This window comes from Macaca nemestrina, chromosome X (genome assembly GCF_043159975.1).
Source record: "Macaca nemestrina isolate mMacNem1 chromosome X, mMacNem.hap1, whole genome shotgun sequence".
NCBI lineage: Eukaryota > Metazoa > Chordata > Mammalia > Primates > Cercopithecidae > Macaca > Macaca nemestrina.
Window position 1 is genome coordinate 123,479,215 of NC_092145.1, and position 17,153 is coordinate 123,496,367.

Here is a 17,153-nt window from a genome sequence, read left to right on the forward strand (position 1 = left end):
TAAGCAATTCTCGTGCCTCAGCCTCCCAAATAGCTGGGATTATAGGTGCCCGCCACCACGCCTGGCTAATTTTTGTATTTTTAGTGGAGACGCGGTTTCGCCATATTGGTCAGGCTGGTATCAAACTCCTGACCTCAGGTGATCTGCCTGCCTTGGTCTCCCAAAGTGCTGGGATTACAGGCATGAGCCACCATGCCCAGCCATATCTCTGTGTTTTTGAAAATGGGATTTGGTTGATCAGGTTAGGTGAGACTGATTTTCATTAAATTTGGGAGATTTTCTCACATTATTTCTTCAAAAACCTTTTCTTCCCTTCTTTCTTGCTCCTCTCATTCTAGGACTCCAATTATTCATATATTGATTGGTGTGCTTGATGTATTCCACTGGTCTGTGAGTCTCCATTCAGTTTTCTCTAGTGATTTACTTTCAACTTCATGGATTCTTTCTTTGCTAGTTCAAATCTGCTTTTAAGCCTCTCTAGTGAAATTTTTCCATCTCAGTTATTGTACTTTTGTACTCCAGAATTTTTGCATTTTCTGTATCTTTATTCTCTATTTGACAACTCATCGTCTTAGTACTTTTCATTTAATCTTTAAATATGTTTCCTTAGTTTTGAATATATTTATAAAAGTTGGTTTGACATTTTTGTCTTCTAAGTCTAATATCTCAGCTCCTTCAGGGATAGTTTTCATTTAATGCTTTATTTCCTGTGTACAAGTCAGTTTCTTGCTTTTTTGCATGTCTTATAATTGATTTTAGAAGTGGACATTTTTGGTACTGTATTGTAGCAGCTACAGATTCTGCCCAGATTCATTCTATAGGGTCTGTCTCCCTTGTAGTGTGTAGCTACTAATGTTTCTACTCATTTTTTTAAAGTCTTATTTTTTTTATTTTTAAACCTGGATACCTAGAGGTTTCCCTTCTGTCAGTACAGTATCCCACCCTTATGACTACATCTAACCTTCATTACCGCCATAAAGGCCCTATCTCCAAATATAGTCACATTCGAAGTTCAGGAAGTTTACAAATCTGCCTTGGCTTTTACTTTCTGGGTACGTAAGGCTTCACATGTAGCCAGGGACAAGTTGCTAGCTAGGGCAATCTCTGGACTTTCCTGAGTGAATATAGCCTTTCATAACAGTTGGGATACATGGGAGCTTCTTAAGGTTCACTATGGCTGTCTTATTGCTGGATCTCTCTGTTAAATTTACAGCTGAGTTTCTTATCTGTAGCTCACCCCAACTCATATTGCAACCCCAATTTAGCTGTGATGTTGATCTTCCTCAGTTGTTTGCCACTAAAACCGTTATTGTTTTCAACAACACCCCTCAGCATAGATTTTTCTGCACTTTAAAATCAGCCCTCTCCATCATCTAGTCTCATAGCCTGCTGCTACACCACAGTAGGAGTGCTACACCACAGAGCTAGGGGTAGACAGGCAGGATGGCAGGAGCTCAGGCTAATAATGTCACAAATTCACTGTATTTCTTGAGTCAATACCTTCAATTTGTTGTATGCCTTTTGTCATTTTCAAGAGTACTGAATTTTTTTGGCAATTTTATCCAGTTTATCATTGCTTTTTGCAAAGGTAATTCACTGACCTCTTCACTCAGCCATGCTTGAAGTCTGTTTTTAGATGGCTATGCTTATGAAGTGTAGAAGGATGGAAACATTCATTGTGGGCCTACTGTTGTTGTTATTGTGTGTCATCTAGCTGATTCAATTTGGATACTTAAAAAAATACTAGGTTAAAAATCTGTTTTGTATTATATGAAATACACATAAGTAAAGTTTAAATTCATTGATTGGACATTTATTCTTAAAAAAGCACTTCTGTTTTTCATTTATTTCAAAATGTTCTCTGGAAAATGAATACTTCAAAAAGTCCTTTGGAAAATACAAATTAAAAAAAAATCTTGCACTAATGTGACTTTTCATATGTTAGAAATTTATAAGATTAAGAAATGTTGTAAGCCTTTTATATTAGCAGGGATTTAATTCCAGTGGCATTTTATTTATGTATACAAACAAGGAAGATTTCTTTTTAGAAATATGTAACTGAAGTACATTTTATATTTACTTGTATAGAAAAGTAAAAATAATTCTCCATGAGTGCATATATAGCCATTGCCTTATTTACTGCACAGGGTATCATGGGTATAAATTTTGATTATCTATGTGGCAATATCTCCATACATCACAGAGAAGAATTTTCTTTTTCTGAGGGGCAGTGGAATAGGGTTGTATGTGTTAAAATGTCACACTATAGATAATTAAATTTTATTTAAAACTATTATTTCTTTTTTGGAATGGGTTTGGCCAAATGTATCTTAACTCCTCAATGTTGTTTTGTCACCTGTCTTTTCATACAAGTAATGGTTCTCTGGGTTTATATTACATGGGTCAATTGAAGTTTTATTTATTTTCAGGAAGCAGGACAAAGACATTGTCTAGAGGCTGGGTTTTGATTTGGTTGCTTCTGTCCAACAGCAGAATGCCTTGGGGTATCTACTTATACTAATGAGTATAAATAGTGCTATCATAAACACCCTTGGTTTGCAGGAATGTGCTAATGTCTGAATATAACACAGTTAATTATGTCACTGTCCCTGCCCAGGGCAACTGCTACTGAAAGGAGGTACTCACATGATGAGGAAGATAGCAGATACACTAGTTTGGAATTAAGTGTTACTCCATTGCTGACTCCAAGAAAGAGGTTTAGGATGTTGGCTGTTTTCTAGAGAGCACCTAGCAGTTTTCATCTGGTATATTAACTTTCCATGTGGGCTTTTAAAAAAAAATTACTCTCGGCCGGGCGTGGTGGCTCACACTTGTAATACCAGCACTTTGGGAGGCCAAGGCGGATGGATCACTTGAGGTCGGGAGTTTGAGACCAGCCTGGCCAACATGGTGAAACCCCCTCTCTACTAAAAATACAAAAAATTAGCTGGGCGTGGTGGCACACACCTGTAATTCCAGCTGCCCGGGAGGCCAAGGCAGGAGAATCGCGTGAACCCAGGAAGCAGAGGTTGCAGTGAGCCGAGATCACGCCACTGCACTCCAACCTGGGTGACAGAGTGAGACTCCATCTCAAAAAAAAAAAAAAAAAAAAAAAAAAATTACTCTTTGTTGGCCAGGTGCAGTGGCTCACGCCTGTAATCTCAGCACTTTGGGAGGCTGAGGTGGGCAGATCGCTTGAGCCTAGGAGTTCAAAATCATCCTGAGCAACATGGCAAAACTCAGTCTCTACAAAAAATATAAAACTTAGCCAGGTATGGTGGTGGTGCACAACTGTGGTCCCAGCTACTCGGGAGGCTGAGGTGGGAGGCTTACCTGAACCTGGGAGGTCAAGATTGCAGTGAGACATAATCACCACTGCACTCCAGCCTGAGTGACTAAGTGAGATACTATCTCAATAAAAAAAATATTTTTTTTGCTTATAATTATATATCTTTTTAGTTTTCTTCACAGGAAAAAAGCCAATTCAGTATTAAAATGCTAGCCAAGATTGAGGGCGAGTACACAGAAGTCTGCACATTCAAAGAAGCAAGACAAGCTTTTGAAAATAATAAAAAAAAGTAAGTATATTGGGAATTAAAAGAAAAATTCGCACAGATTTGCCTATCTTTTTGGTGTATATTTGAAATCTGCATCCCTGAATTACGTACACTGCTAGTAATTAAAAATTACCCTGTGGTCTCGGCGCCGCTCGGCCCAGGGCAGGGACCCCGCCAGGACCCGGACCGCCCGGCCGGGCCTCCGCCCGCGCCTCTGCGCGCCGGCACCGCGCCCCCACCCGCGCGGCGGGATCGGGCAACCAGGTGCGGACGGGCAGGGGATGCCGCGGGAGCCGCAGGCGGGGGCCAGGGGCGCGGGCTGACCCCTGGCCACCCCATCCCGTGCCCTGGCCACGTGTAGGCGCCGCGCGGTCCCGACCCGCGCCTTCCCGCGCCCCGCGCGCCCCTGTGCCTCGGGGACCCCGCGCGCTCGGCGCTGGTGGGGGCTCCCCAGGTAATCGTGGGGCGGGGGTCCCGGGCCCGGCTCTCCTGGCAGACAGCAGCGCCCGCCACCGCGCCCGCGCCCCGCGCCGGAGGTGGGGCCGGGGCCAGGGTCGGCCGGAGGCGCGCAGGGCGGGGGAGGGGAGGCCGCCCCACGGCGGCCCGCGGGGACCCGGTTCCGGCGCGCGCGGGAGGCGCCTAGTGCGGAGGCGGCTGGAGGCCTAGTGACAGGCGCGTGGCGAGGACCCCGGAAGCCCACCTGTCAGAGTTACCGGTCTGCCGGGCGGGCGCCGCCAGTGTCCGGGGTGGACGCCGCGAGCCTGCACGTTGCGCCGGGACCCCGGGACTGCGCCCAGAAAAATCATTTTTCTTCTCTGGGAAGGTGAACATTTGTAGCATTGATTTCCCGGATCTGGTAACATGGCAAAAGATGCCGGTCTAATTGAAGCCAACGGAGAACTCAAGGTCTTCATAGATCAGAACCTTAGTCCCGGGAAAGGCGTGGTGTCCCTCGTGGCCGTTCACCCCTCCACAGTCAACCCGCTCGGGAAGCAGCTTTTGCCAAAAGCCTTTGGACCGTCCAATGTCAGCATTGCCCAGCAAGTGGTGATTGGAATGCCTCAGAGACCTGCAGCGTCAAACAGCCTGGTGGTAGGAAGCCCACACCCCCCCAGCACTCACTTTGCCTCTCAGAACCAGCCTTCTGACTCCTCACCTCGGCCTGCAGGGAAGCGCATCAGGAAGGGAGAGAATTGCAAGGGCCTGCGGCATTTCTCCATGAAGGTCTGCGAGAAGGTGCAGAGGAAGGGGACCACTTCCTACAACGAAGTGGCGGACGAGCTGGTCGCAGAGTTCAGTGCTGCCGACAACCACATCTTGCCAAACGAGTCAGCTTATGACCAGAAGAACATAAGACGGCGCGTCTATGATGCCTTAAACGTGCTGATGGCCATGAACATCATCTCCAAGGAGAAGAAGGAGATTAAGTGGATTGGTCTGCCCACCAACTCGGCTCAGGAATGTCAGAACTTAGAGGTAGAAAGACAGAGGAGACTTGAAAGAATAAAACAGAAACAGTCTCAACTTCAAGAACTTATTCTACAGCAAATTGCCTTCAAGAACCTGGTGCAGAGAAATCGGCACACGGAGCAGCAGGCCAGCCGGCCGCCACCACCCAACTCGGTCATCCACCTGCCCTTCATCATCGTCAACACCAGCAAGAAGACCGTCATCGACTGCAGCATCTCCAACGACAAACTCGAGTATCTATTTAATTTCGACAACACGTTTGAAATCCACGGTGACATAGAAGTGCTGAAGCGGATGGGCATGGCTTGCTGGCTGGAGTCCGGGAGCTGCTCTGCTGAAGACCTTAAAATGGCCCGAAGTCTGGTCCCAAAGGCGCTGGAGCCGTATGTGACAGAAATGGCTCAGGGAACTGTTGGAGGCGTGTTCATCACAGCGGCAGGTTCCACGTCTAAAGGCACAAGGTTCTCTGCCAGTGACCTGACCAACGGTGCAGATGGGGTGCTGGCCACAAGCTCCAACGTGTCTCAGTACAGCGGCTCCAGGGCGGAGACCCCGGTGTCCTATGTCGGGGAGGACAAGGAGGAGGATGATGACTTCGACGAGAATGACAAGGACGACTGACGTCCTCCCCACTTCAAATGCCGCTTCAGGAAAACATTTAGGGAAAAGAAACTTTTTTTTTTTTTTTTTTTTTTTTTTTTTTTTTTTTAATGTGGGTTTTCTGTTCCCTTTTGTCCTACTCCCAAGAAGACATTGGTAAGCTATTGAATTTAGATATGCACCTTTGATAAGCAAGGATTGTTTCCCATAGGTTTAGGACGTGCTGTGGATGTGTTTTAATACCAGTGTGCTGACGCAGAGTGTTTATTTACTTTTTAGTATTTTGTGTTTTCATTTTCTATTTTTCTTTAAGTGCAGAGTTCAGTTTTGCCCCTGAACAGTTTTTGCTGAGTTTGCTGGAGAAATTATATTTCATCCACATACATGAAAATAAAACGCCCTCCTGTTGTGGATGGTGAGCACCTGACTCCGTTTATTTGCCATGAGTTTGGACGGCGCCCCCACTGGCAGATAGTGAGACTCTGTGGAGTTTTCCATTTGTTCAGTGGTACGATGTCCAGAGCCCCAAGCAAACAGCAGAATTCGACTTTTTAAACAATAAACACCATCAACCTTATTAACTTTATTTTCCCTTAAATTATATTGACTGTCGTGATTCCATCAAGTTTATACACTCTTTTCTCTCCCTATTTTGCAGCAACAAATTGCAAAGTGCTTTTGTTTGTTTGTTTTCGCTTGGTTAAAGCTTATAGCCACGCTGGTGCGGCAATGGAGACTGTTTGGAAGGCTTGGAATGGTTTATTGCTTATGGTAAAATTTGCCTGATTTCTTACAGGTAACGTTTGGAAACCTTTTATTATATAGCTGTTTACATACTTATCAGTCTATCATTTAAAGACATGTACTGAAACAAATGTATTTGTTTCATAAGCATCTTCCTGTAATCTATTATAACATTGAAATTAAATATAGAGAATATTTTAACAATTTTTTAACTCAAAATTTGTCAATCATTTTTAATAGTTCTTTTTTTTAATAAAAAGAACAAGGAATTTAGGACAGGCAGTAGTCTCTTTTAAAATTTATTCACAAAACCCATTAACTGCACAGTTGCTATTAGCTCCCTGTTCTAAAATGAAAGTCTTTTTATTGAAACACAAACAAACTTTTCTGTAATATTTTATGGAATATAAAGAGACTTTAATTGTTTGACTTGTTTAACTTGGCACTGTTAGTTTTTATTAATAAAATGCGCCTGGGCATTTTAAACAAAACCAAACAAAGAAAAATTACCCTTGTTAGGAACTCTGGAAGATGCTTTTAACTAATAATATTATGTGGGTTGGAGAACTAGGTTCACTGTCCTGTGTGCTGGACTGTCTTTGAGAGCCCCATTTCTATAGGACTCTGCTGAGCTAGGATTTATCACCTTGGCCAGGGGGAAGGATTTGATTCACACAAAGTTTTGTTCTAGAAGGTTATAGATAACATCATTGCTTTGCCTAATGAGAGACAAAGTATGGAGGAAGTTAATAGACGCTGATAGTATTTTAAAAGGTTTTACTTCTCATACAAAAGAAAAGACATATCTGGACTTCCCTTCCCACTCTGAGAGAATACTCTTCTTCCATTCTTTTTCTTTTTTTTTTTTTTTGAGACGAAGTCTCGCTCTTGTCCTACAGACTGGAGTGTGATGGCACGATCTTGGCTCACTGCAACCTCCGCTTCCCGGGTTCAAGTGATTCTCTTGCCTCAGCCTCCCAAGTAGCTGGAATTACAGGCCCCTGCCACCATGCCCGGCTAATTTTTGTATTTTTGGTAGAGACAGGGTTTCACCATGTTGGTCAGGCTGGTCCCGAACTCCTGACCTCAGGTGGTCAGCCCGCCTTGACCTCCCAAAGTGTTGGGATTACAGGTGTGAGTCACTGCGCCCTGCCCACCATTCTTTACTCTAGACTACATGCTATTCAAAGAGAGCATGGATAGAAAAGCACATGGTGGGGGTGAAAATTCCATAGAACTGCTCCACAGCTGGAAATTGCATTACCAGAGGTAGCCATTGTATAAAGATCCAGTCCTGGGCAGCACAAAAATAACACTAGATGCTACACAAGTGATGTCACGTGTGCTAGAAGACAAATACATCTTGTGTCTCACTCTAATAGGGAGGGCTTCACACAGTTTTCTCTGAGTGTGTGGTTGAACATGCATATATGTGTGTGTTTTAACATAACTGGCTTTGTCTTAAGGTATTCACCTTCCTAGACCAATCGTGAGCTATTATATATTCTAAATAGAATAAAGTACTATTTGCAAATGTCATCTAAATGTTATTGAAAGTGTTCACTATCTATACCAAATATCATGGAATGTTTAGAGTTCAATATGGTTCATATGTTTAAGACATAAAATCTGTTTTTTCACACTGTATGTTTTCAAGAAATATAAATTTTAGATAATCTAACAGTTTTCACACACTTAATAACTTTTCATCCTACTTCATCATTCTCCTTTACAGAAAAGGCAAGCACTTTGAATTCATTGTGCTAAAAGTACTTTATACCTGGGAAAAATATTTTTAATTACATATTTAAATGCTTTAAAACTTACAGAAGATTTGCAAGAATGTACGAAAATAGTACAAGAAAAGTCCTTTACCCGTATTCATCAATTTGTAACATTGTCTCATTTATCATTTTTTCTCTCTACCATATATACATATTTTCTACCATTTGAGAGTAAGTTGCATATGTTGTGACCCTGTACCCCTAAATATTTCAGTGTATATTGACTAAAAAAAGGAAAACATATATATATATTTGTTGTTGTTGTTTGTTTGTTTGTTTGAGACAGAGTCTGGCTCTGTTGCCAATGGCGATGCGGCTCACTGCAACCTCCGCCTCCTGGGTTCAAGCGATTCTCCCAGTCTCAGCCTCCTGAGTAGCTGGGATTACAGGCACCCACCACCACACCCGGCTATTTTTTGTATTTTTAGTAGAGACAGGGTTTCGCCATGTTGGCCAGGCTGGCCTCGAACTCCTGACCTCAGGTGATCTGCCTGCCTCGGCCTCCCAAAGTACTGGGATTACAGGCGTGAGCCACCGTAATCCCTGGCCAGAAAACACATTATTTTATTTAACTACTATCAATGAGCAAATCAGGAAATTTAACATTAATACAATATTTAATTATACAATAACTATCCCTATTTAAACTGAACAATCATTCCAATAATGTCTTGATACCATTTTGCTTCCACTCCAAGCTCCAATGTCAGACAACTCTGTCCTGGGATTTCCCACAGTGGGGATCCATTTGCAGCTTTTAGTACGGGCCGAATAAGCTATAAAGTCCCAGGCTCTCTGAGAGCAGCTCTTGCAAAGGAGAAATAAATAAAGGTCTGACTGGAGAAGAGAGGTACTTTGGATTGGGGAGATGGGAGGGCAACTCACAACCAAAGACCACAAAAGAAAGTAAGCCCCTCCCTCTCCCAACTCTTCATATCTCCCAAAAGTTTAAGGAAATAAAATCCCAATCTGAGTTAACTGGTGAAAATCCAGATACGGTGGAGTGGAACAGGCAGAAATGTGAACACTAAGAGGTAAACCTAGGCAAATTCGTCCTCGAAAGAGGAGGGAAAAAAGAGTGGGGAAGACCGAACAGAGAACCCCCGCAGCATCTCGGTGGAGTTGGGGAGTTTTTGCCTGCTGCTTTTTTAACGGGGGTGTGGAAGGCGTCGCATTTTTTACACAGCCACATGGCTCTCGCCTCAAATGATAACAAATACCCAAAATAGCGTTACGTGTTACTGCAGAATAGGAGGAATGGCCACGGCGGAGGGAGAGGGCGTGGGCTGTCGCTTTAGGTTTGGCGACCAGGGATGTGGAGGGAAGAGGGGTGGAGGCCAGGGAGGTGGCTGGAGCCCCAGGATCCGAGAAGGGCCTGGACACGGTGAGACGGGCCAGGGCAGGGGACGCGGAGAGGTGGGGACAGGTAGTGACTGTCCTGGCAGTGGGACGCGAGGCAGTCCGGGGCGAGAGGCAGGGGTCGCGGTGCGCCGGGCCCTCAGCGCTGCTGAGCGTGGACTGGCAGTGCCAGATGTCCAAGCTGGCGGGTTTCCGGCAGGACTCCCACAACGACAGGTAGTACTAGTGGTCAGCCGTGACCCAGGCCGGGCTCAGCACCGCCCCCAGGTCCAGATACAGCGTCAGGAAGAAGCACACCAGCCCGACCAGCTTCAAGGGGGTCAGCACCGACACGCACACCTCCATGCCGCTACCCGCCGAAGCCATTCCTGGGCGCCGCTGCCGCCCGAGGACGCCAGGCGGGTCCGGGGAGCCAGGAGCCCGACCTCCCGAGTTGGGAAGCCGCCGAGCCCCCACGCGCTGGGACTCGCTCCCTCGGGGCTCTGCGCGCCCCCTGCGGCGTGGCCAAGGTGGGTCTGCGGAGGCGGCCGGCCGGGTGGGGGTCGTCGGCAGCCGCAGCAACGTCGATTCCACCCCGGACCTTCGCCGCCGGCCCCGCGCCCGCTCCGCCCCACGCGACCAGGCTAGCTCCGTCCCGGCCCCTCCCTAGGCTGCGGGAGGTGGTGCCCAACAGGGAGGGACGGAGGGCCAGCACCTGGTGGTTTCGGCTTCTGCTCCCAGGGCCGGAGGCTCGCACGGGTCCCGCCCCTACCGCGACCCTGGCCCGCTGGGGGAGCCCAGCCCGCGCCCCCGACTGGCAGCGAGTGGCAGTTTCTTGAAGACGCTAGGTACCCAGCCACGCTGGCTCCGGGTCACCTAGCTTTCTCCTCCTGCCCAGTCAGGAGCATATTTCCCTTTTAATTGTATTAATTTTAGGTGAGCAGCAAGATGTTTTGATGTACATATCCATAGTGAAATAATTACCACAGGTAAGCAATTTTACGTATCCATCACCATCCATCCATATTTACCTTTGTTTGTGATAAGAACGTCTAAAATAAAGTCTTAGTAAAATTTCAGTATACTATATTGTTAACTACAGTCCTCCTGCTGTGCATTAGATCTCAGACTTATTTATTTAACCCACATAACTGTAAGTTGTACCTTTGACCTACACATCCCCATTTCCTCCTTGCGCTAAGTATTTGACTTTTTTTTTTTTTTTTTAACAAAAAAGATTCCACATACAAGATCCTGCAGTATTTTTCATCTTGTGTCTGTCTTGTTTCACTTGGCAAAATGTCTTCCATCCTTATCCATGTTGTTACAAATGGCAGTATCTCTTATTTTAAGGTTAATATTCCATTATATATCTACCACAATTTATCCGTTCAACTACCCACTCACACTACACTCAGGTTGTTCCCATATCTTGGCTACTGTGAATAATGCTCGTCATGGGAGCACAGAAAACTTTTGAGTATATACACAGAAGAGGGATTTCTGGATCTTAAGGTAGTTATATTTTTAAGTTTTTGAGGAACCTCCATACTGTTTTCCATAATAGCGATGCCAATTTAGATTCTCATCAAGAGTGTGCAACAGTTCCCTCTTCCCCACACCCTTGAAAACCCTTGTTATCTCTTGCCCTTTGGTAATATCCATCCTAACAGGTATGGGATGATATGTAATTGTGCTTTTGATTCACATTTATCTGATGATTAATAAGGTTGAGCATCTTTTCTTATAGCTATTGGCCATTTTTATGCCTTCTTTGGAAAAAGTCTATTCAGGTCCTTTGCCCATTCTTTAATTATATTATTATTATTATTTTGCTATAAAATTTTGTGAGTTCTGAAGGGGCTAAAAGGAAAAATGTCTCCTTTGACCTCTGAAGATTCACTGAAAATTAACTGACAAAAAGCAGATTAATAGGAGAAAAGACATAGAAAATTTATTAATATGCACATGTGTGCGTGGGAGTCATACAAAATATGAAACTCTCAAAGATAGGGCCAGATAGTTGACATTTTTATACCATCTTGAGGTAACAGAAGAATAGGGGCTTAAAGCATGGCAAGACCATGCTTCAAGATTATGGGAGGGAGAGAGAAATAAAGGCAAGGGGTAAAGGCAATCTTGTCATGTAGATGAAACCTCAAAGGCAACAGCTATCAGAAAGAATAGGTAGCAGCTTGTGGTTGAGTTAATTATTTCCAGATCTGAATAAGGGGTAGGGCCTCAAAGAAAGCCTGACTATTTATTTTGCTAATGTAGCAATGCATATATACTCCACAAATGACAGCTTTTCAGAGCTATTCCTGTCTGCAGGTCCTCTGAATAGCCATTTCAAAATATACCAAAAAAGTATATTTTGAGGAAAATAGTTTTAGTTTCCTTTTAGTTCCTTAAATATTTTGGATATTAACCCCTTATTAGATATATGATTCACAAATAATTTCTCTCAATCTATTAGCTGCCTTTTCAATTTGTTAATGGTTTTATTTGCTGTGGAGAAGCTTTTTAGTTTTTTATAGTCCTAGTTATTTATTTTTGCTTTTGCCTGTGCTTTTGGTGTGATATCCAAAAAGTCGCTGCCAAGGCCAATGTCAAATAACTTCCCCATCCCCTTTGTTTTAAACAGTTTTACATTTCAGGTCTTATATTTAGGTATTTAATCCATTTTGAGCTGATTTTTGTGTATGGTGTAAAAGAGACCAGTTTCATTATTCTGTGTGTGGATATCCAGTTTTCCCAGCACCATTTGTTGGAGAGACTACTCTTTCTACCTTGTGTCTTCTTGGTGGCCTTGTAGAAAATTACTTGACCATATGTACTGGTTAAAAGAAAAACTTTAACTGAATTAAATTTAAGGGTTTAATTGAGCAAAGAGTGATTTACAAATCAGACAGCCTCCTGAGCCAGAGAAGACTAAGAGACTCCAGTGCAGCCACATGGTAGAAGAAGATTTATGGGCAGAAAAAAGAAAGGACATACAGAAAATGGAAGTGAGGTACAGAAACAGTGGGGTTGGTTACAGTTTGGCATTTGCCTTATTTGAACATGGTTTGAACAGTTGGCCATCGTTGATTGGCCAAAACTCAGTGATTGGCACAAGAGTAGGCTACAGTCTATCTATAACTCCATTTAGGTTATAGTTCATGATGTACAGAGAAATCTTTAGGCTGAACTTAGAATATGTAAGGAGATAGCTTTAGGCTAAACTTGATTTAACAATTCCCACCATTTTGTCATCCTCTTAATTGTGAGAGATTTACCAAAACTTTAGTCATTGATGTCACTATCACCATTGTAAATGTACTTATTTGGTTTTGAAACCCACTGGGAAATAGCAGAACTGCGGGTTTTGTAAGGTGGAAACAAGGTCTTAAGGTTATTACTATTATTATTTTTGTAAGGTTTAGAGTAGAGAATACCTTCTTGTGCTGCAGGAGAGAAACAAAACGTGGTCTGTTCTAAAATCTTGTATGTTTCCTTAAAGTCTTAGTTTGATTATGTCACATTTAGCATAAATGACTACATTTTGGTTTCATCTGGTCTGTTGGGCAAACAATGGGCTCCCATAATTTGTTTTAAAATTCCCCCCTTTTGGTCAGATTCTCACGGTGAGAGTGTGACCAAAACTTAGGACCTTAGTGCCACTCTCAGTTACCATCATTTTGGATTTCTGGTCTCAGCATGTCATTCATGGGTAACAGTGCCTTTTTGGTCACATATTTCTTTCAGCTCTTGTCATTCCAGTTAAAGAGAGACCATTTGACATTTTAGAGATGGCTGCATGGAAGTATTTAAAACTTTTGAGAGAATACAGTGTACCGGGGAGATTACTATTAAGACTATCAGGAGGATAATACCACGAGTTTGGAGTCTGCTCCTTAGCCAGGTTCCCCATACATCAAACCAACTAAAATGAAATAGACCAAAGAATGAGCTAGATGAAGAGTCTACTCACTTTAAACAGTCTCTTCATTAATACCCTATAACTGAATCTCTGTAATACTGGATGTGATGTATTTCTTCATGGGCAACAAGAATTTCCAGCAGTTGCATAGATACATCTGTTTAGCTAGTTAGTAATACAGAGCAATTCTATTATTCAGCATAACTTTCACAAGAGACTTTAAAGTCTGTTATGTAACCATAGCCTCTACAGTAGAATCTGCTATAAAGCATATCATGAGGGATCAATTTCTAATCATTACCTCATTTACTCTAAACCATGGAAAAAAGGACTTAACAAACAATGCCCTTCAGAAGAGTGACGACCTCCTGGCAGTGTTCTTTTTAGCCTATGATATAGGTTTAGAGGAGTGGACCAGTGTTCTGTTTCTGACTGACTGTGAGGCAAATTATATACCCTTACAATTTCTCAAGTACATTACACCTTCATCTTCCATCTATCGAGGCATAAGGTTATCCATGTATAAGGCTGGCTGCAAAATTTTTCACAGATAAAAGTATACCCCACGAGGCCGGGCGCGGTGGCTCACGCCTGTAATCCCAGCACTTTGGGAGGCTGAGGCGGGCGGATCACAAGGTCAGGAGATCGAGACCACGGTGAAACCCCGTCTCTACTAAAAAAAAAATACAAAAAATTAGCCGGCCGCGGTGGCGGGCGCCTGTAGTCCCAGCTACTCGGGAGGCTGAGGCAGGAGAAGGGCATGAACCCGGGAGGCGGAGCTTGCAGTGAGCCGAGATCGCGCCACTGCACTCCAGCCTGGGAGACAGAGCAAGCAAGACTCTGTCTCAAAAAAAAAAAAAAAAAAAAAAAAAAAGAAGAAAAAAAAAAGTATACCCCACGAGTGCACACAACAGATCCCCCTTTCACTTCTATCATTCATAGAGGCATAAGTAAGGGAAAAATAGTCAAAGATAAGAGTCTTATGATAGTAGAGAAGTCTTGATCTGTGATGTTGGGATAAAGCTGTCTACATCAAGGATGCCACCTTCTTCTGAGGAGAAACTTCCCTGGCTAGTTTTACCTTAAGGTTTCCAATGTGTTTATAGTTCCAAGAGTGAGGAGGGACCCCTCTAAGTCGTGAGATTATGAACTCAAGGTTCAAGATCCAGAAGTTTTGCTGCAGTGTGGATGGCAAGGGTAGTCTTTCAATGATATTCTTACAAGGTCTAATCTTCATGTTCTATATTGTGAAGGGGTTAATTGCTCTCAGTGAACCATTAAAAGCTTTCTTTACCTGGTGAAAAGAGACTTTGGTATAATGAGCTACTGTTATAACATTAGCCTTCTTGCATAGGAACATTTTGTACAACCAGAAAACATGCACTGAAAATGACAATTGAATGAAATCCCTTTAGAAGTGTTTAAATAGCCCATCAGACAGTAGAATGTACCTGAAATTTTTGTCTTCCCAAGAATATGGGTTTGACAAACCAAACATTGGTCATAAACTATTTTAGCAACTTAGAAGTCACCACACCAATATATATATTTAATTTGGATTTAGAACTTTTAATAACCATAGCTTTAAGGACTTAAGAAGGACAAGACAGCCATCCTGGCTTTCCATGAGTCTATGCTTAACAATACACTTGTGTCTTCTTGAATACTAGCGATTTCTCCAATTTAGGTGCATAGCACTGATAACTGATGGGTTATCATAGGAAATTTTACTTAGACCATGGAGTTCATTCAAATTGTATATCTAAACATTTTCAGTACTGGCTGATTTAGCATGAAAACCTGCAAAATATTTTCTTGATATTAATTAATTTTTGTTCTGCTTGGGTGAGCAGTTTTATATACTAGTCAGTCTCTTCATTAAAGTTCTGGGAATTCTTTCCCAGTCCAAATGATATGATTCTAAAGTTATTAGAAACCTGTACTGAGGAGTGCTTCTTAGGGTCCTTTCCATCCTTTCCTGAACCTCCTTAAAGACATCATATTCTTGGATGTTGCATGCTTGTGAAGTTTTCAGAAACTGCATCAGAATCAAGCAGTTAACTATGGAAATGGCTTTAAATAGTCACAGTTAGACACAATTGACAAGGAAATGTGGTTATTTCTGTGGTCTACAGTAACTTAACCATAATTACGATTGATAGCATATACTCAGACATTGGAATCTTAGAAATTCCATACAATTTTGGAACATATATTAATAACATTCATTAAAATATAGGCTGAAGAAAGTTAAACATTATTTCTCATTTGGCAATGCTTTGCATGTAACTTAACATGTCATATAATCCTGTTTACCTCTCTTTTGGATGCTTCAGGGGCTCTCCATAGCATCCCGAAGTTAGAGGCCAAAAAAGATTGATTTTTGAAGCTGAAATTTGATTTTGGTGTTGGTTACAGCTCAGGGTTTGCCTTTTTTGAATATTATTTGAACCGTTGGCCACAGTTGATTGACCAAAACTCAGTGATTGGCACAAGAGTGGGCTGCAGTCTATATACAACTCCATTTAAGTTGTACTTCATGATGTACAGAGAAACTTTTAGGCCGACCTTAAAATATGTAAGGAGGTTGCTTTAAGCTAAACTTGATTTAATAATACTTGGGTTTATAGAGAAAAACTTCTAAATTTTGTACATGTAAAAGAAAATAAAATCTCAGGACTCCCTAAATTAATTATGTCAAGAGGGAATGCTTTTCATTCACCCGACCTTGTTGCAGCTGATGGGGGTCTCTGTCAAAGCTCCTCTCAGGTTTTCAGTTGCCCTAGTTTCAGTTTGAGATTGAAACTTTATTCAAGCAACCCAATTCCATGCTCAATGGAGCTGGAATTGAAGCTCTGATTTTAAGGTAGGAGTTTCCTCAAGAGAAGTCTTCTGAGAAAACTCCTACTTTAAAGCAGAGCTTTTATTCTAGGGATTCTGTGGACTGCATATTTGTCATTTTCATTTTTCTCTGCAGTAAAGGTTTTGTTTGTCTTATTTCTTAGAGTTTGAAACCTTTTCACTCACTTGAAATTTGGTCAAGGAGAAAACAGTTTTTCTTTGAAGAGAGAAAATGAAATTTTTGTGGCTTAAATGAAAAATTTGTAATCTTTAAAACTGGCCAGATTCTGAAGTTTGGTTCAATGGTCAAATCTGCACTTTTATCTGGAGTAACTGGAATTCCTCCCACTAGATCTTTTTGGTCTTTCAAAGGGAAAATCTAATTTGCATTTGTACTTCTAAAGGAGACATCCACCTTTAGAAACTTCAGGTGAATTCATGTAAAATACTTATGGTGCCACCTCCTGTCAATATCTAGAAAAATGGTCTTAAAGCATAAGGACCCCTAACTACAATAGGCTAAATAGGATATCTTTGAAACACCTAATATAGTTTATTTGCATGCTCTACTAATAAAAATAAAGCTGGCTTTAAAATAAAACCAAAATTTAACTGGGAGAGCAATGTTTCAATACTACTTCGAAGCTTTTAAAAGAGTTTTGATAAAGAAATGTCTTTGCAAGAGGAAATCAAGATTGTCTAAAATTATTTCAAATGAAAAAAGACTTGAGACTTTCTCCATTTTGCCTCCAACTGCTCCTCCTCCTTGTATCCCTGTCATCTGAATTCATCCCTTTCTGCTTGTTCCCTCAGCTCCCATAAGCTCTTAGGCAGAGATTTTTGAAATTCCACGATGCAAACTTTTTTTTTTCTCTTAAAAGAGGGTAAACGTCTTTA

At 42.3% G+C, this 17,153-nt stretch overlaps 1 long non-coding RNA gene and 1 pseudogene across 1 annotated transcript in view; both read left to right on the forward strand.

Annotated features, from left to right (window-relative positions):
• Nucleotides 1-4,292: 4,292 nt before the first annotated feature.
• LOC105499035 (transcription factor Dp-1 pseudogene) lies at nucleotides 4,293-5,701 on the forward strand (annotated as a pseudogene).
• Nucleotides 5,702-10,206: 4,505 nt separating this feature from the next.
• Nucleotides 10,207-17,153, forward strand: part of LOC112423034 (uncharacterized) — a 127,978-nt gene continuing 121,031 nt past the window's right edge. The window contains exon 1 of the long non-coding RNA XR_003013483.2: nucleotides 10,207-10,482. This is a non-coding gene — a long non-coding RNA (uncharacterized lncRNA). The remainder of the gene's footprint in view (nucleotides 10,483-17,153) is intronic.